The 12379-nt window shown below is 36.7% G+C and overlaps 1 long non-coding RNA gene across 1 annotated transcript; it reads left to right on the top strand.

Moving 5' to 3' along the window:
* Nucleotides 1-347: 347 nt before the first annotated feature.
* LOC149223291 (uncharacterized) lies at nucleotides 348-4629 on the top strand. Its single transcript, XR_016248954.1, has 2 exons — nucleotides 348-762; nucleotides 3317-4629. It is a non-coding gene; the product is annotated as an uncharacterized LOC149223291 (long non-coding RNA).
* The last annotated feature ends 7750 nt before the right edge of the window (nucleotides 4630-12379 follow it).

Raw genomic sequence — 12379 nt, 5'->3', positions numbered from 1 at the left:
AAAAAAACAATTACCCTACACAGTTATGGCAAAAATTCATACCTTCATGGAGCAGCAGTCTCGACTGGTTCCCTTTCGCTCTACTGCTTCTTCCACCATAACCTCTTCTCGATCAGAAACAACTACTGTTGTAGCTTTAACTGCTTGTGCTGGATCGACTGCTTTTGGAACCACTGGTTGTGCCTTTGCTTCTATATACCATACTACTGGGTCATTGACATATGAATCTACTACTATGCTTGGCTCTGCTACTGGTTCAATGGGTGAAACTGCTGAATCAACAACTGAATCAAGAACGAACTGCTGCAGGTGGTACTGGAACTGCGGACGAACTACTGCAGGTGGTATTGGAACTGCGGTTGGACCATATGTAAATGCAACTACTGACAGGCGAGAGGGCATGCAGTTCTCTGCCTCTATATCTGTCTTTTTGGGTGTTTTTATGGTGAAACCTCATATAAATATTCTTGCATAAAACCTTGATAACTCCCACCTGTAGGAGAGGCGGCGATGTGAAACACAATCTGCACCCGGGTTCACAAGGTGACGAATGGCTCCTTTCTGCTCTGCCGGAATTTAGCCTACTACTAGCGAATTCTACCAACTTAGCCTGTTATCCGGTGCTCTGTGAAAATGGACAACAGGGTTATCAACAGATTTATTTCCAAGCCCTCCAAATTTCAGTTGCTTCTTGAATCATTGCCAGATGATGCCAGAGATTCATGTGATGTGCTTTACAGAGCCTTGGATATGTATCTTGAGGTAAGCCCTAGATGGATTCTTTAAAACAGACTCTTTAATATTGCCTCCATAGATACAATTTGTTTTATTTTTTTAAATTGTTTCGATCTAGGCTGAGCCATTACAATTAAGTTCTTTGATGTGCCCTGAATTCTTACCAGCAACAATGGATCTTAATAGGAATCCCCAATCATACTAATGTATTAATCAAAATTGCATGAATCAACACAAATGAGTTTTTCTGTTTGGCCAGAATAAACACTATCATTGGGCTAACTATAAGAAAGTCCTAATCACAGAAAAAGTTCTTTTACTTCTCAATTTAAATGGGTTCTTTAGTCTAACTCAAATGAATACTAGAGTCAAGTTCTTTCAGTTTATGGCGAAGATGCCTAGCTGTTAGGTTTTATAGAAAAAATTAGACACCTATCGTCCACATCTTTACACTCTGAAATTTCATTTCCAACGAGAAGATAGTTTCCCTTTCCAAACTCAATTACATGAAAAGATGTCAATCAGTTTTCCAAAACTAATTGTTCCTCAAAACGCCAGCGCCCTAGGCTAGCCAACATTAGCCATATTTGGAAACACCTATTGACTGCTACTAGAATTAAAACTTTTAGAGCATTTTATTCCCATGAGCGTTATAATGGTCCTGTTGTTGCAACAAGCAAAGCTGAGAAGCACACTTGATAGTTATTATGTGAAAAGTTCAGATTCCTTTCATTCCAATAGTGATAACGGGATGCATTTTCCCCAGGAAGAAGAAGTCACACGTAGCAGCCCAGTAATTTTGTACTCAAAAGAGCTTGATTATAGTTCTGTGATTTGTGAGGAAAATCAAGAGTTGAAGGCAAACTTGCAGGGGATGCAGTGGAGATTGAGGGAGTTGGAGAAAGTCTGCGAAAAATTGCATTATCAAATGTCAAGACTCACTAATGTCAAAATTAAAAACAGCAATGGCCATACCAACCATAGATTGCCAAAGCTTTGTTCATGATAAGGCATAAAAGAAATGCAATTCAATTTCAACATGAATGGATTCATCTTGTACCATAAATATAACATGCAGGAAACTGTTGGATTGGTTGAATAATGCATATTTGACAAAATCATTTTTTTAGCATATTCTTGGAGAGATACAACTGTCTTCAGAATGCTCATTAATCACCATTCTCAAGAATCCCCTGCATTTATCAAGAAATAATAATACTTCAATAGCTCAAATGCGGCACTCTTGTTTTGAAGGAAAAACTTTATGTAGTCTTGATGACAACTAAAATGTCCTTAGAAGTGAATATTAGAGCTCTAATTGCAAATTTAGCCTTTATTATTATTGAATAATGGTAAAATCATTAGCCTAGGCAACAGAGAAAATAGTTCCCAACAGGTTGATCCTCCAAAAAAGTGATCCTATTATAAATCCATGAATATTGAGTTAATTTCTTTGTGGGCTGTTTAATGCCAGGTATCTACTTTGTATAAGAAACTTATAATAATAAGTTTGTGGTTACTGTCAACTACATTGTATTAAAGTTTCTCTCAAGAGCCATGAGAGGTGCACTGGGACAGTAAAAGTGGGGCAGTGTCTCAATCCCAACTAGTGTTTAATTCCTCCTACGTCATGTTTCTATTTCCCTTAAGGGTTCAGTCAACACCACAAGGAGAAAATTGTTTGTTCCATGGTTAAGCCATCAAGGTCATTCACTCAGTAGGGGTGGTATATGCGGACAGTGTAAACGGTGCCCCAACTCTTGATAGGTTGTGGATGCTCATCACTAAAGGAATAGAGCATGCATTTGTCTTCAAACCAATGTTAATTCTTTTAAGGTTCTGTTAAGTCTAAATTTGACCATTTCTGGTTAAATTTTACAGTTTCATAAAGTAATCCAAGACTAAGAATCTTAATTTTTAATATGTTGTGCCAATATACACTGTGTTTCAATACGCTGCAATATATAGGCAGTGCCAACTTCAAATTGTCCAATAGTCTGGTATTCATTAAGGGTTCTTAAATATAATCGATTTATTCAAGTGAAAGGAACTTCCATCCAAAGAAATAAACAATTTTGTTATAACAAACAACTTAAGAGTGATTTCCAAGTTCCCAGTGCCATATAAATTAAGTTCGATTCAATTACTCTTATCAATTCAGATTTTGTAGTGTACATTTAGAAAGGTGTGTTTCGAGGAAGTTGTTGATGATTATTTTGGTTCACTGGAGTAGATATTTCTTCTCAGGTATATTTGATTTTACCATTCAATGAAATTTTCCCTAAGAAGAAAGTTGCATGAGTATTAGTAAAATGGATTTGAAAGTGAAATACATACCGCGGTATATTCAGGATCAAAATAACCAAAGGTACCAAGAACTCTGGTGCTTACATACATCTCATCTTCATAGGGAATTAGTTTTGCAAGGCCAAAATCTGATATCTAGACAACAAAATTTCAGTCAAGGAAGGGAACATTAGAAGTTAAAGCTCCTTGAAATAATGATGCAACCAATTGAAATTTGAGAAAAACAGAATTTCCTAAAGCAATTGATATATAGTTTATACTGATTATTTTGCAGGTAGTAAGCTTTTGTTCTGTTAATGGAGCTCCTTTGGAAAAGAAAGAGAAAGGTGATGGATACCCTGGGAAGTCTGCATCAAGAAGAATATTGGTGGACTTGAAATCCCTATGAATGATAGGAGTGTTTGTTGTTAGACCAGAATGGAGATAAGCAAGGCCTTTTGCTGTTCCCAGAGCAATTTTTAAGCGTAAAGGGCAATCCATCTTCATTCTGAGAATTCCTGCAATATGACAGTGTGTATGGGTTCATAATGAAGACAAAATGAAAATAATAACAAAAATACACACGGATACATACATATAAATCTATACACACAAATGTACAATAGGGTGTATGGGTGTGGTATTGCATACAACCAGTTTTTGATGGCACTCGCGAGTCGCAATTGTAAATAACGAATGTAATTTGTAATAACATACTGATTCCTGCACCCCAGGGGATGGGTTGCCTCTATGATGTGGATCTTGTTCTCAGATATGTGCAGATTTTCCTCATGGATCAGGCGATGGTTTCTGTGCCTGAATTGCCCACTGGCACCACTGAGCCCACTTCTGGCATTTGCTACTGGAGTCGGCTGAAGAGGGTGGGTAGCCTCATGGAAAAGTATATTACGGAGGTGGCCCCTGATGTTAATATCAAGCCCTCCAAATTTCAGTTGCTTCTTGAATCATTGTCAGATGATGCCAGAGATTCCTGTCATCTGCTTTACAGAGCCTTGGATATGTATCTTGAGCTTCCTCTGACCTGAATCGTTCATAATGTGAACAGACTTCTTAACCTTCGGTTCTTTAGCACTTCTATTGATTTCTTAAAATTGAAGTACAACTGAGTATGTTTAATAGAAGCTGATTTGAAAAATTGTGATTCTCAGAATCTGTGCTGCTAGTAAAAAAATGTCCTTGAATATGATTTTTTCCCTACATCAGAATGATCTAAATTTGTTTTTTGAACAGGTACACCTAACGTTGTCTGAAGAAGAAGAAATGGGCCTTTACAAATCGATCAATTACCACAAACTTTCTTTTGAAGCAAGCAAACACATTGCACAAAATTCTAGATTTCCATCGAGAATAGCAATACAGGTCCTGTTGTTGCAACAAGCAAAGCTGAGAAGCACACTTGATATTTATTATGTGAAAAGTTCAGATTCCTTTCATTCCAATAGTGATAGCGGGATGCATTTTCCCCAGGAAGACGAAGTCACACGCAACAACCCAGTAATTTTGTACTCAAAAGAGCTTGATTATAGTTCTGTGATTTGTGAGGAAAATCAAGAGTTGAAGGCAGACCTGCCGGGGATGCAGTGGAGATTGAGGGAGTTAGAGAAAGTCTGCAAAAAATTGCATTATCAAATGTCAAGACTCACTAATGTCAAAATTAAAAACAGCAGTGGCCATACCAACCATAGATTGCCAAAGCTTTGTTCATGATAAGGCATAAAAGAAATGCAATTCAATTTCAACATGAATGGATTCATCTTGTACCATAAATATAACATGCAGGAAACTGTTGGATTGGTTCAACAATGTATATTTGACAAAATCATTTTTTTAGCCTATTCTTGGAGAGATACAACTATCTTCAGAATGCTCATTAATCACCATTCTCAAGGATCCCCCGTATTTATCAAGAAATAATACTTCAATAGCTCAAATGTGGCACTCTTGTTTTGAAGGAAAAACTTTATGTAGCCTTGATGACAACTAAAACGTCCTTAGAAGTGAATATTAGAGCTCTAATTGCAAATTTAGCCTTTATTATTATTGAATAATGGTAAAATCATTAGCCTAGGCAACAGAGAAAATAGTTCCCAACAGGTTGATCCTCCAAAAAAGTTAGATCCTATTATAAATCCATGAATATCGAGTTAATTTCTTTGTGGGTTGTTTAATGCCAGGCATCTACTTTGTATAAGAAACTTATAATAATAAGTTTGTGGTTACTGTCAACTACATTATATTAAAGTTTCTGTCAAGAGCCATGAGAGGTGCACTGGAACAGTAAAAGTGGGGCAGTTTAATTCCTCCTACATCATGTTTCTATTTCCCTTAAGGGTTCAGTCAACTCCACAAGGAGAAAATTTGTTCCATGGTTAAGCCATCAAGGTCATTCACTCAGTAGAGGTGGTATATGCGGACAGTGTAAATGGTGCCCCAACTCTTGATAGGTTGTGGATGCTCTTCGCTTAAAAGGAATAGAGCAAGCATTTGTCTTCAAACCAATGTCAATTCTTTTAAGGTTCTGTTAAGTCTAAATTTGACCATCTCTGGTTAAATTGTACAGTTTCATAAAGTAATCCAAGACTAAGAATCTTAATTTTTAATATGTTGTGCCAATATACATTGTGTTTCAATATGCTGCAATATATAGGCAGTGCCAACTTCAAATTGTCCAATAGTCTGGTATTCATTAAGTGTTCTTAAATATAATCAATTTATTGAAGTGAAAGGAACTTCCATCCAAAGAAATAAACAATTTTGTTATAACAAACAACTTAAGAGTGATTTCCAAGTTCCCAGTGCCATATAAATTAAGTTCGATTCAATTACTCTTATCAATTCAGATTTCGTAGTGTACATTTAGAAAGGTGAAGTCTAATGATAAACTTATCCTATTCTATTTATGGTTGGTGCATACATGCATGCATCTGCCCTTACTGCTAGAATACTAAAATTTGTGATGTGCCCTTACTGTCTATTCATTGCTACATTCTCACCTACAGATCATTATGCTGTTTGGAATTTAATGCTGCATGGATTTGTGTAATGCTGTTGTAATAGAAGATGCCCATTTCTACCATGTGTGCTCAAACCTAGTACAAGATGATCTAGGGTACACTATCTAACAACAATGAGTCACCAAACACTCGTATTTTTTAAATGCCATTGTGAGCTGCTAGTTTTAAGAGTATTGTTAGGGCAATAAGCTCGACGTAGTTATTTGATCCTCACCTAAATCTATTTTAAATCTGACACAATGAGAGTTATTAAGAATTTGGATGTTCCAGATTTGTCCATAAGAGCACGGATCAACTTTTTTTGTGTAGGGGTTGATGAGAAAGATTTGAAGTTGGAGAAGATTGACTGACCTTGGAAGACACATTGAAAAAGAGTTATATCCCTGCCTTCAAAGATTTCATCATTTCTATCTTTCCAGATTCCCCATGATACTATTAGAGGAAGGCCTTTGAGGTCTTTGAGATCTGAGTTTTGCTACCACTTTTTAAAGCACTCTTCAGCATAACCTCCTTGTCCATAGTCCTTTATCCTTGTCAAACCATCCATTTCAGTCCAGGTTTCCCTTTAGTAAGGACAAAATATCAGTAAGTTGCCTATGTTCTTTTCAAAAATAGAAAAAAGGAAAACCATGCCCCCTTGTGAAGAGCTTCCTTGATTTTATTCATCAGCAACCCAATGGGTATGAATCTGACAATTTTGAGACAATATTGAATATATATTTGTGTTTTCATAGGCGTTCCTTGAACAGAGGAAGAACATAAAATATTTCTATAAAGGCTTCATAAATTGGGAAAAGGCGACTGGAGAGGTATTTCCTGAAACTTTGTCACTTCCACAACTCCTACTCAAGTTGTTAGCCACGCACAAAAACATTTTCTTATGCAGAGTAATTTGAACAAAATGAAATGAAGGTCGAGCCTGTTTGATATATGCACTTATTCGGTATATTTCCTTTCTGCTTGAATTGTATTTTTGGTATTTTGCAGATAATCATGTTAACAAATTTTCACCTTTGATGTACATCATGCTTTCACTAATTTAAGTGGTGTCTTTCATTATTTCTTTTTCACAGGGGAAGCTGGAAGCTTATATTCACAAACTTCTTGCTTCAGCATCTATCTGAACTATGATTTCTCGATTATTATTATATTTATTTCGCTAGTAAAATTGAATTTTGTGTCTCAATAAAAATGAGATGAGAAGCAGGTAGAAAATTTTATTGTGACTAAATAAATTTTGTCTAATAAAGCCTCATTGTAAACTTGATTTTCGTCAATTATATATAAATATCTTTTCAAAATTTTATTTTAAAAGATAATTGACATAAATCTTTTAGAATTTTCCACAACCAATATGAAATTTATTCTTCTAAATCTCTTTAAACTATATATGAATTGAGTAAGGACAAAATATCAGTGAGTTGCCTATGTTCTTTTCAGAAATAGAAGAAAGGAAAGCCATGCCCCCTTGTCAAGAGCTTCGTATGCTACCTGTGACCAATTTTTACTACACTCTCAAGGATATTGTATTTGAGGCTGCAAAGAATAAATAAGGATTAACTTGGTCCATTCACTGCCCGTCACACATATTTGGCTTCTCTCCTTGGAGCTTGATGAATGTTTTAGACATACTGTGTGTTTACACTGCTATTTGCAAACACGAGGGGTTTCCTTTCAAGTACCCAGGGAACAATATTTCATGGGAATAATTTATGGATGCATCTTGATCAGAATTGATTCCAGAACAAGAAATTTGGCTACCACAAATCCTTATCAAAGGAACTAGGCCTTTCATCATGCTAATGGAGACGTGTATAAATGGAAACACCGCTGGAGAATACTTGCACAAAAATTTGATCTGGAACCATTACCATATGAGGGTGAAGGGTTAAGTCTGGATGAGGCAATGAAAGACAAAGGTCTGGTCTAGGATGCAATTTTTAATGAAAGTGGAGGTTGGATGTCACAGTATAACCAGTTTTTGCTCCTCAGTTTTGGAAATGGTTATTTTTGTGGGAATATGCCCCTCAAATTTTGTAAATGTAGCATGCATGGATACCATTAGATTGTATTATTTTAGATTACTTATTTGTTGAAGAGGTAATTTCCCCCCTCCATATGTTAAAATATGGGATTCTTAGATTAAAAATAAATACTCTGATGTAAAGGAAGTTGAGAACCTCCTCTATAAATAGAGGTGGACTTCCTTTAATTTTCGCATAGTTGGATTTGGGGGAGAAATGCCTAAGGAGGTCAAAAGAAAATTGTGATTTTTCTCCCTTATAATCTGGCTATGGATCAATAAGTTGAGGAATTTCTTAGGGGAATTTTTTAATGTGTATTTTGATTTCTTTTCATGGATGGCTCTGGTGAAGCTTGGACAAACAAATGGTAATCCTCACCTAAATCTATTTTAAATTTGATACCGTGAGAGTTATTGAGAATTTGGGATAGACAACACCTCTGCCTCCCTTTTTTTGGGTACCTTGACTAGATCCATCAAAGTAATCCCCATATTCCATATTTGTCCATAAGAGCACGGATCAAATTTTTTTGTGTAGGGGTTGATGAAAAATATTTGAAGTTGGAGAAGAATGACTGACCTTGGAAGACACATCCAAAAAGAGTTATATACCTGTCTTCAAAGATTTCATCATTTCTATCTTTCCAGATTCCCCGTGATACTATTAGAGGAAGGCCTTTGAGGTCTTTGAGATCTAAGTTTTGCTACCACTTTTTAAAGCACTCTTCAGCATAACCTCCTTGTCCACAATCCTTTATCCTTGTCAAACCATCCATTTCAGTCTAGACTTCCCTTTAGTAAGGACAAAATATCAGTAATTTGCCTATGTTCTTTTCAGAAATAGAAGAAAGGAAAGCCATGCCCCCTTGTGAAGAGCTTCGTATGCTACCTGTGACCAATTTTTACTACACTCTCAAGGATATTGTATTTGAGGCTGCAAAGAATAAAGAAGGATTAACTTGGTCCATTCACTGCCTGTCACACATATTTGGCTTCTCTCCTTGGAGCTTATGAATGTTTTAGACATACTGTGTGTTTACACTGCTATTTGCAAACATGAGGGGTTGTCTTTCAAGTAACCAGGGAACAATATTTCATGGGAATAATTTATGGATGCATCTTGATCAGAATTGATTCCAGAATAAGAAATTTGGGTTGCCACAAATCCTTATCAAAAGAACTAGGCCTTTCATCATGCTAATGGAGATGTGTTTAATGGAAACGCCACTAGAGAATACTTGCACAAAAATTTGATCGGGAACCGTTACCATATGAGGGTGAAGGGTTCAGTTGGGATGAGGCAATGAAAGACAAAGGTCTGGTCTAGGATGCAATTTTTAATGAAAGTAATCTCTTGGATTGAGCACTTGGGAAGGAAGTTGTGCATGCCTCTGTTTTGAGTAGATTGTTTGATTGTATTAGATTTAACATTAAGATTTATTTTTTCATTCGAATTTGACTATAGTTAGATCACCTAACATATCACATTTTTTTATCGATTTGCAATAGTCCCACCCGTGTTCTTCTTCCATATGAGCTACTGACTTACGACATTTCCTTTGTAGCATCTGGTGCAAATGCTAGTTTATAAACTTTTGTAGTGCATACACTATAGCAAACACCTCCCTTTCTGTCATACTGTAATTGTTTTATGCCTTCAACAACTTCCTACTTGAAAATATTATGGTATGATCAATATCTCTTGCCCCTAGCTGTGCTAATATTATACCCAATGCTATGCAATATGCATCAACGTGCACATGAAACTCTTTCTTCCAATCTAGGAAAACTAGAATCGGTGCAGTTACCATCTTTTCTTTCAGCACACCTAGGCTCCTCTAGCATTCTTCATCCCACTAGAATGTCACATCCTTCTTTAGCAACTTCTCAATCGACACAATTATCTGAGCGTACCCTTTAATAAACTTCCTGTAGTAGCCTGTGTGTCCTAGCATTGTATGTAGTTGTCTTACTGTTTTCGGTGCTGGAAGGTTTATAATCACTACGATCTTTGTCGAGTCCACCATCAATCCCCGTTTACAAACCACATGCCCCAACAATATTCCAAATGGTGCATAAAATATGCACTTCTTCAAGTTCAATTATATTTGATACTGCCTACACGTATCTAGCATCAATCTTAAGCTCGCCACATGCTTTTTTAATAATCCAAACATTGTCCAATCATCAAAGTAAACTTCCAGAAACTTGTGTATATACTCATCAAAAGCTGCAAATAAAACTATGGAAAAAATGGCAGGCTCATTCTTCAATCCAACTGACATCACTTTGTACTGATAGGATCCCCACTCTATGGTAAACGTTGTTTTATGTCTGTCTTCTAGTGCAATTCTGATCTGGTGATATCCTGAGAAGCCATTTGTAAAAGAGTAAACCTCTTGTCCTCCTACATTATCCAACACTTCGTCTGTAAATGGGGTGGGAAAAGGGTCATGCAGGCATGCATCATTCAACTTCCTTAAGTCCACATAGATTCTAATTTCCCCTTTCGCCTTCTTCTCCTGAAATACCATGGGACTTACCCATTCAAAATCCTCTATAGGTTCAATTATCTCTGTTGCTAGCATCTTCCAATTCTTCTTTTACCTTTTCCTTATATTTTGGGTTTAGTCTATAAGGCCTCTGCTTAACAGGCTTTGCATCAGGCTTTAGAGGAATCCTCATAACTCCCAAATCCCCTAGAATGCCTTTCATATCTGAAAATTTAGAAGGAAACAACTCCTGATATTCATGCAAAAAGTCTATTATCTTACTGATAGTGTCTTCGTCCCAGTAATCTCCTATGGTCGCATACTTTGGTTCAACTTCTATCCCTATATTTACTTTCTTCATTTTTAGTGGTTGTGTTATATCTGGCATCTCTATTTCAGGCCCACTCACTTCGCGATGTCCTTCTGACTCCTTGATATCAATGTTGCAAGGATCTTTGTCCTCTTCCATAGTGAGATTATAACATTCTATCACATCTCAGATCTGCTCGGCCCAATCAGGTTGCCAGATAACCAAAACTTCATTTTCAAAAATATTCTTCTTAACTATACTCAGGGTTGCATCTATATGTGGAAAATCATCTTCAAATCTAAACATCATCACAAATCCATCCACCATCTTCGTCCAGCTAGTAGTGCCATGTCGAAGTTCAGTCTCCAAATACTAGTTCTTCGAGATTGTCTCTAGTGTGTGTATAAAGCCATGCACCCATTCCTCTCACAGAATGTCTTCCCAAGCTACCATACAGAGATGTATATGATCCCTTGGATCAGTTTGACCATCATATTTATCCACAAGTTGTGTGTCTACTGGACCAAATCTTACCCACATCAATCTCCTACATTTTTTCCAATCTGCGATATTATTCTTGTGAGCACCCCACCATCTGGCAGGAGTAGCTCTTAATGCCTGATTCAGAGCTAACAATCTCTGATCTTCTGGTACCCGTCTCTCATAATCCCTAAGGAACATATTTATATCACCCAATCCATCATACACAGGTAAATCACATACCTCAACTGTCATGTAGCGCACTACCTTGGTGATTCTTGCACATCGCCTGGTCGATACTTCATGCAATCTGTTCTGCCAGTTCTCCAACTCCTCATTTGAATCCAAAGTGAAGGAACTATCTTGCTCCCAGGTCAAATTTCCATCTACAGTAGGATTGAACCACTCATCTTCCTTCACTATGATTTGATAGATATGATCAACATCATACGTGCCATACTCTTCTTTGACAGGATTTGTATACCTCACACCTTTTGATGGATCCAATGGAACAATAAATCTCATATTATTGCTTTCGAATATCAATTTCCTTTTCTTCAGATTAATGATAACCATACTTTCAAAGGCCCAATCCAATCCAAGCAGCGTGGGGTAAGGATTACTATCATCCATAATCTCAATTAATTCAAAGTCAGTGGTAGTGCGTACTCCATTGATGTCCACTGTGACATTAGACAATGTTCCTCGGGGTAAGATTTTCTGTTGATTTTCCATATTCAACTGAATAGTATACCATTGTAGCTTCAGCTTCCCCATCAATTCCGAAGTCTGTCTTGGCAAGACAATGACATTAGACCCCAGATCCAAGATCACCTGGTCCATATCATACTCTCTAATCTGCGTTGTAAGCCTTATTTATTTTCCTATTCTCTTCTTGTGTCTATTCATGTTATTTAGTGTGCACATCTTGCTTTGCAGTACTTCCTTAGATGCACAAGAATCTATCAACTCCTATAATCCCTCTACGAACTTTTGATTCCTTAATAACTTCATACAA

The sequence above is a fragment of the Pinus tabuliformis genome, chromosome Q (genome assembly GCF_031772625.1).
Source record: "Pinus tabuliformis cultivar Carrire ecotype Pingquan chromosome Q, CPIR1, whole genome shotgun sequence".
In the NCBI taxonomy this organism is placed as follows: Eukaryota; Viridiplantae; Streptophyta; class Pinopsida; order Pinales; family Pinaceae; genus Pinus; species Pinus tabuliformis.
Note: the sequence above shows the minus strand (reverse complement) of the source record. Positions and strands in the feature narration are given on the sequence as shown.